Source organism: Lissotriton vulgaris, chromosome 10, assembly GCF_964263255.1.
Source record: "Lissotriton vulgaris chromosome 10, aLisVul1.2, whole genome shotgun sequence".
Lineage (NCBI taxonomy): Eukaryota > Metazoa > Chordata > Amphibia > Caudata > Salamandridae > Lissotriton > Lissotriton vulgaris.
Window position 1 is genome coordinate 116,702,481 of NC_141698.1, and position 17,446 is coordinate 116,719,926.

The window sequence follows — 17,446 nt, forward strand, 5'->3', positions numbered from 1 at the left end:
ATGATCGCCTCACAAGATAGGACGGCCGCTGCGCAACACAGCAGACATTGCATCACCTCAGCAGGTCCTCAGAACCACCTCTGTATGATGCATCTCAATGCATGAACCTCGCCTCACCACAGCATCTCCTTCACAACTACAGTTGCGCAACGGACCTCGGATTGTCTCTGCCGCATGACGCATTCTCGATGCAGGACTTCACATTGCACTTTTTTTCAGCAGTTCTAATCTTGTCCCTGTAACTAGCCCACACTACATCATGGTCGGCTTGGTAACCACAGTTGGCGCTTTGTGCTTCTAATTCCTTGAAATCCAAGGTGCTACAGATTAGGATTTTTGTTGTTTTCTCTATATTTCTGAATTGACGTGAGATTTTTCTTGTGTTCTGTTTTCAGTCTAATGCTGTTTGAAGTGCTGCATAAATACTTTACATCTGCCTCTAAGTTAAGCCTGACTGCTTGTGCCAAGGTACCAAAGGATTAAGCACAGGCTAATTTTAGGCTTGCTTGTAAACTTTACCCTGACAGGAATTCCCACAAACTGATTAATCGTCAGAGTACATAGAACAACCAGAGAAACATCAGTTTACTAACACTTACTAATCACATATAAAAAAGACATTGTTTACCAAATAACAACCAAAATACCAATAAAAAATGTCAATCATATATGCTACCAGTAACAATTTACTAACCTTAACCCAATGTAACAAATGGATGATAGATGGCCCTTTTAATTCTTGCCTTTCACTATTCAGTGAGATTTACACAAAACATGGTCAATGCTTGGTCAATATCTCAGTAGTTTATGCACTTTTACACATCAAAGTACAACTTACAATGAAATGCTAACAGATCCCACTAACAACTGCAACCCACAAAAAATCGTCATAGATTTTCAACAGGCAATGATTTTGACTATACCTAAACTATACCCCCACACTCCACTTCAGAGGTGCTACTACCACTTTCACCAGAGGATATGGAACACCTCTAAAAATTCACACTAGTCATAGAATAAACAACTAACCTTAGATTCCAGACAAAATTTCTAAAAACTAATAGTTTTAGCATATGTCACTATGGGCCTGATTTTGATACCGGTCGGACCGACCGCTGGCGCTGTCCTCACGAGCCCTTTCCGACAGCTGAGGCCAAGAAGCTTCCCCCTGCCATATTACGATTTGACCGCTGCTACCACTGCGGTCGCAGCTACTGAAGAGCACATATCCCGGAATATGTCGATGCAAATGTATACAAAGTCACTGAAAACATGTGAATTGTACACACATGCATGACATATGTGAGGATAAGCCTTGAAATTCATGTACCCCATTGTTGGAGTGTGGTGGAATGTGACCAGTCCAGTCAATGGGGATACATACCGCAGAAGGACTTACCTGGATTCCGGCTCACACAGGATCATAGTCATCAAGGTTTGGCTGCCCAGGTGTAGAGGGACCTGGAGGAAAGGATCCACAGCAGGGTCTAATGGAGAGAAGCAGATTGGGGTGAGTATGCATCCCAAATCCTTTGTTTTTGATGACTCAAAGCAGCCGGTCAAACCGTCACAGATGGGTCATCGGAAAGGCTCATCGTAATCCGGACGGCAGTCGGAGATCCCAGTACTGCCTAATGGATACTGTTTTTCTCCCACTGCCATCTCGGCGGTCAGAGAAAGACTGAGATCGGTGATCTTACAGCAGTCAGTCGGAGTATAGGATACCTGCATTGTAATCTGGAGGTTGGACCAACCACTTCTGACGAGACCACAGCGGTCCAACTGCTTCCGATAGGACCGGCAAACTGGCCCGTCCAGCATCATATTTGGGGCCACTAAACATTATCACATGCTACTTGAATTCCCCTATTATTAACAATGTGAAGGAAAATTATCTGCACTAATGGATTTTTTTAGGCTACTTGGGTTGGTAGCCTGCAAAGTTCAGGCCATATATGCCAATCCAAGTATACATTCTATGATAGAACGTCTATAACTGCACCATGTCTCAAGAGTCAAAGACAAATAATCCAGTTAAATGGTGGCACAATACCTTCCAAGGAATGCTTGGTAGAAGCCACCCTACAGACTCAGATATTTTTTAAACAACCTTATTTTTCACTTATTCCATAATTGTTTGGTTGTGGATGGTTTTCTTGGATTATAGTAATCTTTATGGTGTTACCATATTTTTATCAGTGACAGAAAAGTGTTCAATTAGTTTAAATAATGTTGGTTGATTGTTTTTCATTGTATCTTTATATATTTATTTTAAAATATTTATTCTAGGGTCGTTTCAATTATCAATCTGGGTTTTTATCTTTTAAATTATTTTGTATTCAGATTTTTATTTTACATTTGCTTTAAGAACATTTCGAAATCTATACTACTATTATAAAGAGAGAACACAAACCTTTGAGCCAGGTAAACTCGGGAACCACAGCGCCAATCTACACACTCGATACATCGTAGAAATTGTCAGGGTGTGCAGATGGACATAGGCTATATAAAGTATAAAAATATTCGTTATTTAAAAAGTTAACATTAAAAAAAAAAGTAGTCCCTTGGAAGTAGAGCCGGCCGTGACCTGCGTGTTGACGTCAGGAGCGTGGGGAGGAGCGGCATCTAGGAAGGTGAGTGACCTGCAGTTGGGGTTCCAGAAGCGGCAGGTACGTGCCCCTGCCAGCATGTCTAAATTTCCGCCAGCTGCTGCCTAAAAGCCACCTCATGTTTTCACTGAGTCTGCCCACCAGACTCGAGTCTCTCTCTCTTGGCGCAAAACACTAAGGGGCAGATTTATGTTGTGTATGCGCCACGTTTGCGTCACGCAACTGTGGCGTAAACGTGGCGCATCCCTATGACGGATTTACAACGTGACGCATCTAGGCAGATGCGTCACGTTGTAAAGCCCTGCGCCGCTTGTGGGCGTTCCTGCACAGGGGGGGCGTTCCGGGGCAGGTGCGCCTCGCAAAAGTGGCTGAGTGAAATCTATAAGATTTCACTCAGTCACTTTTTGGCCAATGCTGCGTCAAAACCCTGCGCCTGCTTGAAGCAGGCGTAAGGCTTGACGCAGCATTGGTCAGATAGGGCACCCCCGAGCCTTGCTGGAGCTGCGTCGCGCTTGCGACACAACTCCAGCAATGCGTCACTTTTACGGCACAGATGTGTGACGCATCTGTGCCGTTTTTGACCCATGGTGCGCCGCATCATAAATGCGGCGCACCATGGGTGGCGCAGCTGTGGCGCACTGTGGCGCATGTTAACTGGCGCATCCCTCGGGATGCGCCAGTTAACATAAATCTGCCCCCAAGTGCAGTCGGCTCAGTCAGGCTGGCCAGTGGGAGCAGGGCCGGACCGCCGGGACGAGAGTGCCAACAGAGCCTGGATGAAGAACAGGCTGCAGAGTGCACCATCGATGTAGCAGCAGTCACGGACCGGCATAGTCTCCGACAGTGACAAGTAAGTGATTTATTTGGTGACGGGGCACTAAGGTTAGCACGTGCATACATGCAAAATTGGTAGCGAGAGTGGCAACTAAATGTGGGAAGTTAGTAACCCTGAGTGCTGAGCAAGGCTGTGTACACGGTACAAAATAATACATCTCTCTGAAACATTTTTAAAACTATCCCGCCCGTCGGATCAGCTGAACTCCCCACGGACTATTTCCCACAAGCATACACCAGCGGGGGCCCCCTCCTATGCAGCTACTGCTGAGCTGCACAATTTAATCATGCCCGGGCCAGTTCTTACTGCGGTGGAAGTCATTGCGGCGAGGTGCTGGCAGTGCCTGCACAATTGACATTACTCAAATCTACTCATTAAATATGTTGTGCTTCAGTGAGGTATCTCTTTTCAGTGCACTCTACATTTTATTAATAGCACTAGCGCGCCAACAATGCTGCCCCCTACTTAACGTGGTCAGTGCCTGCCAGTGTGTGTCGGTGTAGTTACTCTGTGACAGCCCATAACTGGAAACAAATATATGAAGGAGCCCCTCTGTTAATCTGGGCAGTGTCCTGCTCTGTATTTGCATTTCATTACGCCAATGCAACTTAGACTTGTTGTAGAGGGCGGCCTGCTTTGAAATTGTTTAAGACACTAGCAAATTTAAATTGATTAGAATCCCCTTTGTTATGCACATGCACTGACTGCATCTGATCTCCATGACCGCGTTTTTGTACAAACGTTTACATTTTATTTTCAACAGGTTGTTTTCTTTAGTGCGTTATGGCGTCTAGAGGTCACCTAAAAGCGCTGGGAATTCTGGAGTCAGTTTTCATCTTTCAGAGTGTTGTCATCCTAACGTGGTGTCCTGCTCTCCACAAGCGGCCTTAGCAGCATATTGTTTGTAAGACCTGAACGCTTCTGTTTAGACAAAACATTTTTTGAAAAGCAATATGAAAACGGAAAAGGCAGAAATAGTCCAATCTTAGAAAGTGGCTTAAAAGTCTTTCCAACGCTTATTTTTGTTTTAAAGGGCATTATTTCTGATATTTAGCTTTTTCCATGGACATAAGTGCTTGGTTTTCTTGTGCCTGTACGAGTGCAGGGTGAGTGGTGTTCCAGTGTGAGTGCAGGGTGAGTGGTGTTCCTGTAGGAGTGTAGGTTGTGCAGTATTCCTGTATGAGTGCAGGGTAAGCAAATGTGCCTGTATGAGTGCAGGGTGAGCAGTGTTCCTGTATGACTGCAGGATGAGCGGTGTTCCTGTATGAGTGCAGGGTGAGCTGTGTGCCTGTATGACTGCAGGGTGAGCTGTGTGCCTGTATGAGTGCAGGGTGAGCAGTGTGCTTGTATGAGTGCAGGGTGAGCCGTGTGCCTGTATGAGTGCAGGGTGAGTGGTGTTCCAGTGTGAGTAGTGTTCCTGTATGAGTGCAGGGTGAGCAGTGTTCCTGTATGACTGCAGGATGAGCGGTGTTCCTGTATGAGTGCAGGGTGAGCTGTGTGCTGTATGACTGCAGGGTGAGCTGTGTGCCTGTATGAGTGCAGGGTGAGCGGTGTGCCTGTATGAGTGCAGGGTGAGCGGTGTGCATGTATGAGTGCAGGGTGAGTGGTGTTCCAGTGTGAATGCAGGGTGAGTGGTGTTCCTGTATGAGTGTAGGTTGCGCAGTGTTCCTGTATGAGTGCAGGGTGAGCAAGTGTGCCTGTATGAGTGCAGGATGAGCAGTGTTCCTGTATGAGTGCAGGGTGAGCAGTGTTCCTGTATGAGTGCAGGGTGAGTGGTGTTCCTGTGTGAGTGCAGAGTGAGTGGTGTTCCTGTGTGAGTGCAGAGTGAGTGGTGTTCCTGTGTGAGTGCAGAGTGGTATTCCTGTATGAGTGCAGGGTGAGTGGTGTTCCAGTGTGAGTAGTGTTCCTGTATGAGTGTAGGTTGCACAGTGTTCCTGTATGAGTGCAGGGTGAGCGGTGTTCCTGTATGAGTGCAGGGTGAGCGGTGTTCCTGTATGAGTGCAGGGTGGAGCCAATAGAGTAAGTGAGTGGTGCCAGTGAGGAAGTGGGTGGAGCTGGGGCAGTGGGTGAGGCCTCCTACAAAATGTGAGCACCTGCACTTAATATTTTACAAATTAAGCACTGGGTGGCAGAAAGATAACCCCTCCGTGGCTCTGTTGGGATGTACAAGGAGGGTCAAGGACATGCCAGCTGGATACCGCTGTGAATTGCTTTTTACCCGTAAAAGGGATGCGTCGCTGGAAGCATGCAATTGTTTTCTCTCACAAATAGGCAACATTCCTCTCCAGGCACCCAGAGTAGTGTGCGCAAATTTATCAGAAGCATGCTACAGTGCAGGTAGTTGCATTCTGCAAATCAGTGTGGAGATTCAAGGTGGCCTCGCTCTGTGGGAATCTTGGTCACTGAGCAGTCCCCTTCTTACACCCCTTTGCCTTTCATGAATTATAGGAAGGCCCACTGGAGTTATGTGACTGTGGGGCTGCAGGGCTTTTAGCATAATTGTACATTTGCCGCATTTGCCACATAATCCATCCATCATCTGCCTCATTTTCTGCAGAGTTTAACAAAAAAGTTTCTAGCCCAGTTGAAAAGTTAGAAAAAACACAGCGACATGTTGCCGCGCGGTGGAAAGACCTTCGCAAAGATTAACTGGTCACCTTTCTATAACTTATTGCTATATTTGAGTGTTAAACTGGAAGTAATGAGGTACAACTAATGCACAGACACTGCTATCAAGTTTAAAAATGTCAAAATCTATACTACTATTATAAAAGAAGAACTTTGCACCTTTGAGGCGGGTAAACTCGGGAACCACAGCGCCAATCCACACACCCAATACATCATTGTAATCGTCAGGGTGTGCAGATGGACATAGGCTATATAAAGTATAAAAATATGCGTTATTTAAAAAATTAACATAAAAAAAGTAGTCCCTTCGAAGTAGCGCCGGCCGCGACCTGCGTGCTGAGGTCAGGAGCGCGGGGAGGAGCGGCGTCCAGGAACGCGAGGAGGAGTGGCGGACATGGCGCGGGGGAGGAGCGGTGACGAACGCCGGAATGGTGGTGAGGACCGGCAGACAGGTGGGAGGAGCGGTAAGCGGCGAGGAGTGGCGGAGCGGTGATATGAGGAGCGCGGGGGAGGAGCGACGGCTGAGGTAAGGCTCCGGGCAGGTGGGGGTCGGGGCAGGTGGGGGTCGGGGCAGGCGGGGGACGGGGCGGGCAGGGGCACGGGCTGCTTGACAATGTCGGGGCGGGCGGGGGGCCGGGCTGCTGCACAATGTGCGGTGAAATGAGGAGCACGGGGTAGGAGCGGCGGCTGAGGTAAGGCTTCGGGCAGGCGGGGGTCGGGGCAGGCGGGGGACGGGGCGGGCGGGGGCCCGGGCTGCTTGACAATGTCGGGGCGGGCAGGGGGCCGGGCTGCTGCACAATGTCGTGGCAGGCGGGGGTTAGGGAAGCCTGATTGCTCCCGGACAAGGTCGGGACGGGCTGCTAGTGTCAGATAAAAAGTTGTCCAACGTAGAAATCAATGGCAAAACATATATATTTTATTTGTTAGTCTGTATAAAATGCTGAATAACGTGCAAAAAATGGTAAGCCATTTTCCTAGGTTCACAAAAATGTACACATTTGTTTTATGTAAACATGTGTATTACAAATACTGATAGGAATATATGACCATTTTTTTCAGAACATTTTACATTTAATAATGTTTACAAATATAAATAAGGTAAAGAATGTTTGTTAACAATAACTGTACAACACAGTTAAAAAAGATAATAAACCATTAATAATAAATGTTTAATACAGTCATATTGTATAGGTACTTACAAATATTTTGAATTTTAAAAGGTTTTCTTCTTGGAAAACATATTCCAAAAAGTTTGAAGTAATTATTAAAAGGTACTGTAAAGTAAAAAGTTATATATATGAAAAGAGATGTTTAAAAATGTGAATAACACTGCAGACTGAACTACAATAGGAAAACTGTTGGACCTTGGTTTTTTTAGATTAACTTTTCCCACTCCAAATCTAAACATATTGGGGAAAGTGTTGAACTTTGAGGAACGGGAGGGATAAAGTTTTCCATTCCCATTCCAAACATAACCACACTGGGGTAAGTTTGAGGGGCTGATTACAAGCTTGGCAGTGCTGCACTGGCTTTGTGCCGGCACAGCACCACCAAAGCTGTGCATGGCCTGCCCTCTAGATTACGAGTACAACTCATGTCTGGCAGACTTCTCTTTTGCCGTTCCTACAGCGGTGCCCTGAACATGGGCACAACAATGGGAACGCAAAAGCAGTTCAAGCACAGCATGAACTGTGAAGTCCATGCTATGCTGGAACTTTGGGTGCATACAAAAGGGGGACACATGTTGTGCCCCCCTGAATGCATCCCCATGGCGGCAGGGGCCTGGGGGTGTTTCCCATCCACCAGCCTTTTCATGGCAGGTTCACCAACATGAAAGGTTGGAGGTGGGGAAACACCAAATATGCTTGACAAACTGTGGCGGTCCCGCCTTGCATATTAGATACCCCTGTCCGCTGCATCATCACCAGGGAACAGCAATTTCCTTTGCACAGCCGCACAGCGGTGGCGGTCCAAATGGCTGCCTCTGAATAGGACAGACACCGGATCGCAAACACTGCACCACAACGAGTCTAGCAGCCAAAGACCACCAGACTCGTAATCAGCCCCTTAGACTTTATGGGGTACAAATTACTTTTCCCATTCTAAACCTAAAACATTAAGAACAATGCTATACTTTTAAATTAAAAAATTAACAAATACTAACATTTATAATATACATTACACTGAATAGACTACATTTCAGAAATACATTTCAACTGTCCAATAATTTAAAATTATGAGTGATTTACTATATACAATTACTAAACGAATTGTAATTTTTTTAAAAAATAGGAAATGTAAACATACAAAATTAAATAACAGAAATTCTAAACTTCCCATATACAAAATACTAAAGCTCCTTAACTACAAATCAATGAATTTATCATAATTAATTTACTTCAATTATTTAAATTAATAGAAAAAATCGTTTACATTCTCAAGGAAAAATAATATTGTGATAATATTATAAAACAAAATTAAGTCTAGAAATTTGACAGACTATAACAACCGTAAAAATGATTAAAAATTGTATTTTAAAATGTTTACAATAAAAAGATCAATTATGCAAAATTAAAAAATTAACTACAATATAAAATGTCATAAACAAGAATTATAAAGAAACAAAATTCATTCAGAATATTTTAACACAAACATTTTAAACACAATAAACTTTAAAATAAAAGCACTTAAAATAATCACCACCCCGTTCCCTCCCCGTTCCCTATAAACCGAACATCCCTCTCTGAATATTTTTATACCAAAAAACTAGTTTATAAACAAATACAAAAAAAAATACACAAAATACACTGAACAAACAATATAAATAAGAATATAACACAAAATGCTATTTTAATTATTGTAAAGCATATTTAGAAAAGTATAATCGTACCTGCAATATTCTGAGCCACGATATTTTAGATACCATCATATTTAAGATAAAATATTTTGTCAGAACACCAAAGCACACGCCTCAAAGTGGGGTCAAGGTTTCAGGACTTGGGGATTGTTTTTCAAAAGAACTTACTTGGAAACTACAGATCGATTCAAACAAAAAATCATTGCATTTATTGGCAGGTCTCCTGGAAAGTTTTCTTTGCATTATGTGGATTATTCACTAAGCATCTTTGAGACAATTATTGTGTAGCAAAAGCTATTCTTATATTATAAATATCTCCTCTGAGCCCTGCTGCCAATTCTCTGATTGAGGGTCGAATCTGGCATACATTTTTTGATCTCAGTCTGTGTACGCTTGTAAAATTAATGGGATTGGAAATTGGTTTGTTTTCTTCATGGACTCATTCAATGAAAGGTACTGTAAATTGGTATTGTTCAATTGTTCATGAAGCACTGAACACTTTTCTATCTTCATTGTGTTGTTAGCTGACAAAACTTAGCAGTAATCACTATTTTATTTATTTTTAAGTGGTCTAGCTTGGTTTTGATAGACTCGGGTGACAAAAGATTTTGCAGATTCACTATGGCTGATGAATCGTTTAAACCAAAAATGAGGGTAGTGATTTGGCTAAACTCTCTGCATGTTGATCTATTCATCTAATATTCCAAACTGTCTTGTTCTGCTGTTGTTTATATGTATATCTGTGTATCTTCCTTTGATTTCTATTATCATCTGTACATTGTTCTAAAAAGATTTATTTAATGCAAATTTGAATTGAATATGTTCAATCTTGACAAGATCAGCAAATGGGGGAAAGTCTCTATTGTGTCGGTTTATATAATTTTAAGTCTAGACCATGATCCATGTTCTTTTCACTTCTACTCCTTTCACCCTTTTTTGAGAACATGGCTATCCCTATTTAGGATGGGGTAAGCATCATAGATTTTCCCTGCCCTTGTCTGACATAGCATGCACAGCGACACAGGCAGGTAAAATGGAGAAAGGCTCATATGTGGAAGAGAGAAATTTCTCTGCACGTTGGTTCACATGTTTTTTGTACTGAGAATACAAATCCCCATCTTGGGGGTTTATTTTCTTAGTGCAAAATAATTTGCCATGCAGGCAATTTAAACATGATGCCCTCTTAGCAAACTTTCAGTGCAGCAAAGAGAGCCATTAGAGCACCAACTACCTTCATAGCACAGAGATTCCTTCCATAGGCAGGAAAAGTTCCCTCAGTAGGGTGGACGGTCATCCACCGTGGTGACCCAGACCATAACCTCTGCCATTCTGTCCACCAGGATCTACCTGTTCCTATCAATCTTGATATATAGGTTACAATATAGTAGTTTTTTTACTTAATAACTCTATTACCACTTCTGTTTAGTTTGAGGAGGTTTTATGATGCCACATATTTCAAATAGTGCGGCAAGTAGGGAATGAATGAAAATAATTAAAAATAAAAGTAATTATTTAAAAAAAACTCTCTTTGGAGCAGCGGCGGCCGGGGGGAAGTCAACAGACGATGGAATAGGTATTATTAAATAAATAAATACTACCTATTCTGTCATCTGTTGGCTTCACCCTGCCACGCCCTGTCCCGCCTCACCACACTTACCTGTGCCAGCCACCACTGGTATGAAGCAGCTTCTTTCACCTCCAGTACCACATTCACTTTTAGGAACTCCCTCTTTGATGTCTTTCATTGCATCCTCACGAGATTTTGTTTTAGTGACAAGTTCTCAAATAGGAGAAAGGCACCCAAGGGAGCCTTGAGAATGGGATTGCTTTGAATAAGTAAAACATTATTGAAATGGTTCTGGCAGCTTGTTATATAGGTAATGTTTTACTTCAAGGTGAATGGTTGCTCCACAAGTTTTATTATGCACAATTTTCCTCGACAAAGAGCTTCTTAAATTTGTAGTGCATCATTGAAACTAATAGCTTTCTTGCTCCATTGCAAAATGCAGACCTCATGAGGGCCATTCAATTAGAGGCTCCTACGAAGGTTTTGATGGTCCGCATTTCATCTACTTTTCTCTGCAGTGACCCTTAAAATTATGAATCCAATAAAATGCATTTCAAATGGATGTTCTTGTGGGGCAGCATTTAAATGTCAGTGGAGGTGAGGGTATATCTATTAATCGCACTTTAACTAAAAGACTACAGTATCTCCCCAAAGCCACATCAACGTACATGTCAGAATGAGATAGTGCTACTGGTTACAAGCCTTTGTCATATATGTTTGCACATAAATAATTCCAAAAAATGCATTGACACATTAATGGGGTTTCCTTTTTAGGTCTCACATACCAGGCATTGCTAGCTGTATGTTGGTGAAAAGACCTAGGGCCATATTATGATGTCGGTCGGACGAGCATCCGACCTACATTGAAGCGGAATTTGGACCGACCGGCAAGTAGTCGGAGGTCCCACCTGCCAAATTATGATGCGATAGCCATGTAAGCAGCCAGAATCATAACTTTTTCCATTACGGCTTGTGTTGCGGCCCTTTGCTGCACTAGCCACAATGGAAAAAATGAATATTTGAAACATCCATGCTCCGTGTGCCAGTCACCATGTGGTGTCTGGCACACAGGGAATGGATGTTTGGGGGGGGGCACCCCATAGCAGAGGCCCATAAGGGACGGAGGTCCTGATAGGGGTCCCAAAGTCCCATTCCAAATGCCTTTTCAAGACGGTCGACCGCCATGAAAAGGCAGTCAGAATGGGCCATCATAATCCCTACAGCAGTGGCTGGGCAGGCACCATGCCTATTGTAGGGTATTACGTTCCGACTTATAGTTCGATGGGAAGCGTCGCTTGGTCCCTCCGCCTGCTGCCTCCGACCGCTGTGCATCATAATGCGATGGTTGGCCCATGACATCAGATGTCAGATGGACTGCCACCGACAGGTCGTTAGTGGCGGTCCATCTGACATCATAATCGGGCCCCTATTGCCTACTTACAATGGGCTTGCAGCCTGTCCATTGCTTACCATTGGTTGGCTTTATTTTCACTCTCATTTTTTTTTATTTGTCAGCATGGGTGGCCCTTACTTTTCCTTTTAGGTTTCTACCTCCCAGTGCATGGAAGCGTTACTTGTGTCTTTTCACTGCTCACTGTTGAAGCACTACTTTTTTCTTTTTGGTTAAGCACTTCATAAGAGTGCATATGTTTTCAAGCGCATCCCTTGTGCACTGTTCTTCCACCCTTCTCCCTGTGTTGCTTTCTCAACAGTGACCCAACAGCTCCACGTTCTTCTCTGTAGCCCAAGTGCTTCTCTTCCTTCCCATGCTCCCAGTTCCTCTGTCTCCCCTGTATTGCTTCCTCCGGCCTCTGCACCAGGGCTGTTTTAACAGCATTATAGGCCCCCGGGCAAAGCAGTCTACTGGGCCCTGCATACACAACCACTCACAGGAATAAAAATGCTTACCAAAATATTTGTGTTAAATTTTGGAGTGCATGGGGCCCCTCTGTTTGTGGGGCCCCCGGGCAACTGCCCAGTGTGCCTAGGCGTTAAGACAGCAGTGTTCGATTCTACGGGCCTTATTTATGAAGGACTTGCGCCGCCGGTGCGTCACTTTTAACATGGGAAAAAGTGACGCACCGGCGGCGCAAGTCCTTCATAAAGAAGGCCCTACATTTCTTACCCATGCTCTCCCTGTTGCTTCTGCTTCCCGTCTCAGTGTTGCTGCTGCCCTTCGTGTTACATTGCCCCCATATTGCTTCCTTCCCCACCCACCAACAGCCATGCCTTAAAAATAAATGCTCTTGTGCTTGTTTTGCAAAACAAAATTATGTACAGATCTTACTGGGATAAATAAAATGAAAAACAATCACCTCTGTTATTTCGTGGGCATGCGCATATGTGTTGCGTGAACCTACAAAATGAGGCAGGTGGACGCAACAAACAAATGAACGACCAAACAAATGGACAGAGAAATGTAACCTTATTTGGTGCATGGAAGATTCGGGTTCAATGTTAGCCCATATGTAGGGTTAATCATATTTGAGATAGGGAAAGTAGTAGAATATTGTCACCCATTCATTCATTGGCCTCCCCTGGGTAACTCACTTCTGCTGAGTTGGCAGATTCCAATGTCTTTGTCAATTCAATCCTTCCCACCTTTGAAATGAACACCAGCGTGAAATCGTACAGTGCACTTAGCATGCCCATTCCATACCTGGCCCCTTACGTAACATCATCTATAGATAGCTCTGCCATTTAATTTCTCTCCCTGTAGTATTTACAAATCTCAAATTCATGGTTGGTAGACCCCTTCATCTACGCTGCACACCAGCCTCCCAGTTTTGGACTTTTCTTATGCATATTATTATTTTTAAATATGTTACTCCAAAAAGGTTAAATGAAACAGAGAAAGATTTGAACCCCATAATGCACTTTATTGTTTATTGAAAATCCAAGACCACCCAATCTGCATCTATTTTTGTACATGTTTTGTGAGTGTCAGCGTAGTTTGCACCAGTGGCGTCTCCTCTGCAATGGTGGAGGAGCGTCGTTCAACTGCCTGGCTCAGAGGCAGCAAATGTAAAATAAAACGAAGTTCTTGAATCGTTTTATTTTACATTTGTCGGCTCTTAGCCGGAAGGGGTGGCGCTGAGGCATGAGAGGGGGGAGTGGTAGTGCTAGTGCACTCCCCTTCCTAAGTGCCCATGTGTGTTTGGCCGGCCGTCTAAGGCTGGCCAAACACACATGCGCACTCAGGTTTTCTCCAGCCCAGCTGCATTGAGCAGCCAGGCTGAAGAATCCCCATAGACTCCCTGGTCTGAGCAGGGCGTCTTTCCTGTCTGCTCAGACCAACCCCGAATAGGACAGACAGTCTGTCCTAGGGGCTGCTGGGACCTGCAGGCAGGAAGAGGAGAGTACAGTGTGACGAGACGCTGGAGGCAGCTCACACAAAAGGTAAGTTCATTTAATGTTTTAAATATTCTATCTCCCCCCGTGCGACGCAGCTGGGTTGGAGAAACCTAAGGGAACATGACAGATTGGCCGGCCTAAGCCAGCTGGCAAAACGGTCATGTGCACTTACAATGTGCACTACTCCTCCCCTGCTGACTGTGACGACAGCCAAGCCCCACACTGCCAAGACTTGTCTGGCTTCCAAGGGAAGCCGGGGGGGGGGGGTAAAATGATAATAAATTGGTTTTATTGTCATTTTACCCCTGCTATGGTGGAGGAGCTTCGCCTCACCAGCCTTCTGAGGGAAACGGGAAAAATTAAATGATAATAAATTGGTTTTATTGTCATTTTACCCCTCACTTCCCTTGGAAACCAGCCAAGTCTGGGCAGGGTGGGGCTTGGCAAGGGAAGCAAGGGGGGGGGGGGTAAAATGACAATAAAACCAATTTATTATCATTTAATTTTCCCCGTTTCTCTCAGAAGGCAGGTGAGGCGAAGCTCCTCCGCCATAGCAGAGGTACAGGCCCGGACTGGCCGTTGCGGGCACCGGGCAATCCCCCGGTGCGCCGCAAGGGTGGGGGCCGGTTTTGGACCCCTGGGGGCCGTTTTTGTTACAGGGCCGTTTTTGCAGCATAGGGGGGGGGGAGCACTTTACCAGGGGCCGGTTTTGCTTCCAAGTCCGGCCCTGCAGAGGTACCATCACTGCATACATTAAAGGAGCCGCTAGCTGAATCACAAAGGGGAAGCTGTCTCCATGGGACAGCTTCCTTTTTAGGAATGGTGTCGGGCAGCCTCACTGAGAACAGACAGTGGTTCAGAGAAACCACCCTCTGCTTCCCCGATGTCCTCCCAAATGGCAAACATTTTTTTAATTCGAATTGTGCTTCCAGTATGTTTGGTTGCATCCCCCTGTATGCACTCTCATTAGAATTTCATCGTCCTGCTCTTGATGGGATTCTCAAAAACATTTTAGTATAAGGTCAACATTTCCCACATTATTGTATTTTATAATGCTGAATCTTCTACTAAAATGTTTTTGAGAATCCCATCAAGAGCATGATGATAAATTCTAATAAAAATAAACAAATAAATACCTAAAGGAATCTTGTACACGCAAAGCGTGGAAGTTATTGAAGGTTCTCAGAAGAGAACAATTAAGGAGAGTGCATACAGGGGGATGCAACCAAACATACTGGAAGCACAATTCGAATTCAACACAGGACGTAACAGGGTGGACACTTCACCCCTGGAGCACCCCAGAAATTCAAAACAAGTCAAACAAAGAATCCAGAATAAACCACATAGGTTGTGCGCTAGCTATTTATTCAAACATTTTTTTTAAAACACCACCTGCTACTTTAAAGAGCACAGGTTGCTTGAATCAATCTTCCATTTGAGAATGTAAACACGGGATGTATGTAGGCCTACTATCCCTTGGACATCACCATCCCTACATTTGTAGCCAATCGCAGGGGACTATAGACAGGGACCTGTCCAGGTAGTATTTTTTTGGAAAAGGTGTTTTACAATCATCTGCGAACAGACAATTTGATTTGTTAGTGCATAGTTCACGTCACAAAAGACATCCCTGTGTGCTAGCCAGTGAGTGTGCAATTTACACATTCCTGGTTTGCAGGTGGGTATGTTGGGCCCAAAGTGTCACACAACATAACATGTATTTGTGAAGGGCAAGTTCTCCCAAGGATATCCTGGTGCTGAAAAACAGATGTTTATTGTTATCCAATTGAATGGTACTCATTTATTCGACCTCAGAAGGATGAAAGGCTGAGTGGCCCCGCTGGGATTTGAACCTGAGACCACGAGGTTGAACACAGTGGATGCGTCAGTCCACTAATCTACCAGACCCAGCTATGCACTGGTTTATATTATTGGGTGCAGTAGCTGCTCGCTTTCCATTTTTGATCTTTGAGGATGAGATTCCATTAATAGAACCCCAGGCGTGAGGAAGGAAATTTAGTTAATATTAAATACTGAAGTAGTACCTGCTGCTTAAAAAACATTTATTTTCCATTCGTGAATGTGAGCACAGGGGTCTGGGTCTGCACTTTCTTACACACCACCACCCCTACATTTTTAGCCAATCACACGGGGTCATAAACAGTGACCTGTCTAATTAATATTTATTAGAAAAATCGTTTTTCAATCATCTGTGAATAGACAATTTGCAATCTAACCAATTATATACCTTTTTTACATCACAAATGACATCTCCGTTTGCAAACCAGTCGGTGTGCAACTTACACATTACTGGTTAGCAAACAGAAATGAAGGTCTTAGAGTATTGTCTGCACTCATTTATATTTCTAGTTCCTAATTGCTTTACAAGTTTTACTCTTTGGGGATGAGATTCAATTTAATAGTCCCCAGTTGGTTGAAAGAAAAATGGTTATATGGTTGATATGAAACTCCTTAGATAAATTAAAATAATTATAGAAATCATATCAATTCATGTTAAATCAATTCAGAAAAGTCATGATATGATTTTGGAAATCTCCAACCTTTACTGATGTATATTTAAGGGGTAAGGTGCTTTTAGACAGTAGAACTTGCATGAACAATCAATAGATGCTGCTGTGGCAGAAGTACTGTACTTCATCATGTGATAGGAAGGTTGGCCTTCTGGGCATTTACATCCATGTCATACTAAGGGGGAGATCACTTTGCTTTAATACATATAGAATCATGTTATTGCTTCGTTCTACTTCATATCATTTCTACATTTCCTTTGCCTTTTTACGTTATTTGAATACTAATAAAGCTCAATAAAAGTATTCAAAAAAAGGTCATAGGCTAGGAAATTGATTCTGTGATGTTCTTAATGAAATTTACATGGTAATAGAGTATATGAAATTCATATAGTGGGCTACTCGAGTGCAAAAGCTCCTTTTTCAGGAGTTTGTTCAGAGTATGAAGGTCATGCCAGAAAAGTCACACACCGACCCATGATTTTAATGGTAAATTTGCTATTGTGTATAAAATAGGACATATAGGAGCACAGTGTCAAAAACAGTCACCAGAGTTGTATATTTGATTCTGAGCCTTAAAAGTGTGGGAACAACACAACTATAATATCAAATCTGAAATTAGGCTTTATGAAACATTCTTACCAATTTGCAAACAAGTAGCATTGAGCAGGGTACAGTGGAGGAGCTAAGATGTTACAGTACATTGTCCTGTTTTTTTGAGACCAGCCTTTCTCTGATGTTCTTGAAATCCATTGTAAGCAGGAAGTTGTAATGACCATAAACAAAGTAGGGGTTTGTGAAAAGACCTGGTGAGAATCCACTCTTCTCATTGAGCGTTTTGAGAAGGTTTTTTTAACTATCACCAAATCAGTCCAAAGAAGAGCAGTCCTGAGTATTTTGGAGCCCAAAACATTGATCTAGTCCCAGAATAAATGTGCTAGAAGCTGACAATCTCTCAGAGAAAAGAGAGAGAGACTGGATGGATGAATAAAAGACAACAGGAGAAAAAGATGGACAGACCTTGCACTACAAGACCTTTGGTCTCTATCCAAGGATATGGAAGTTTGA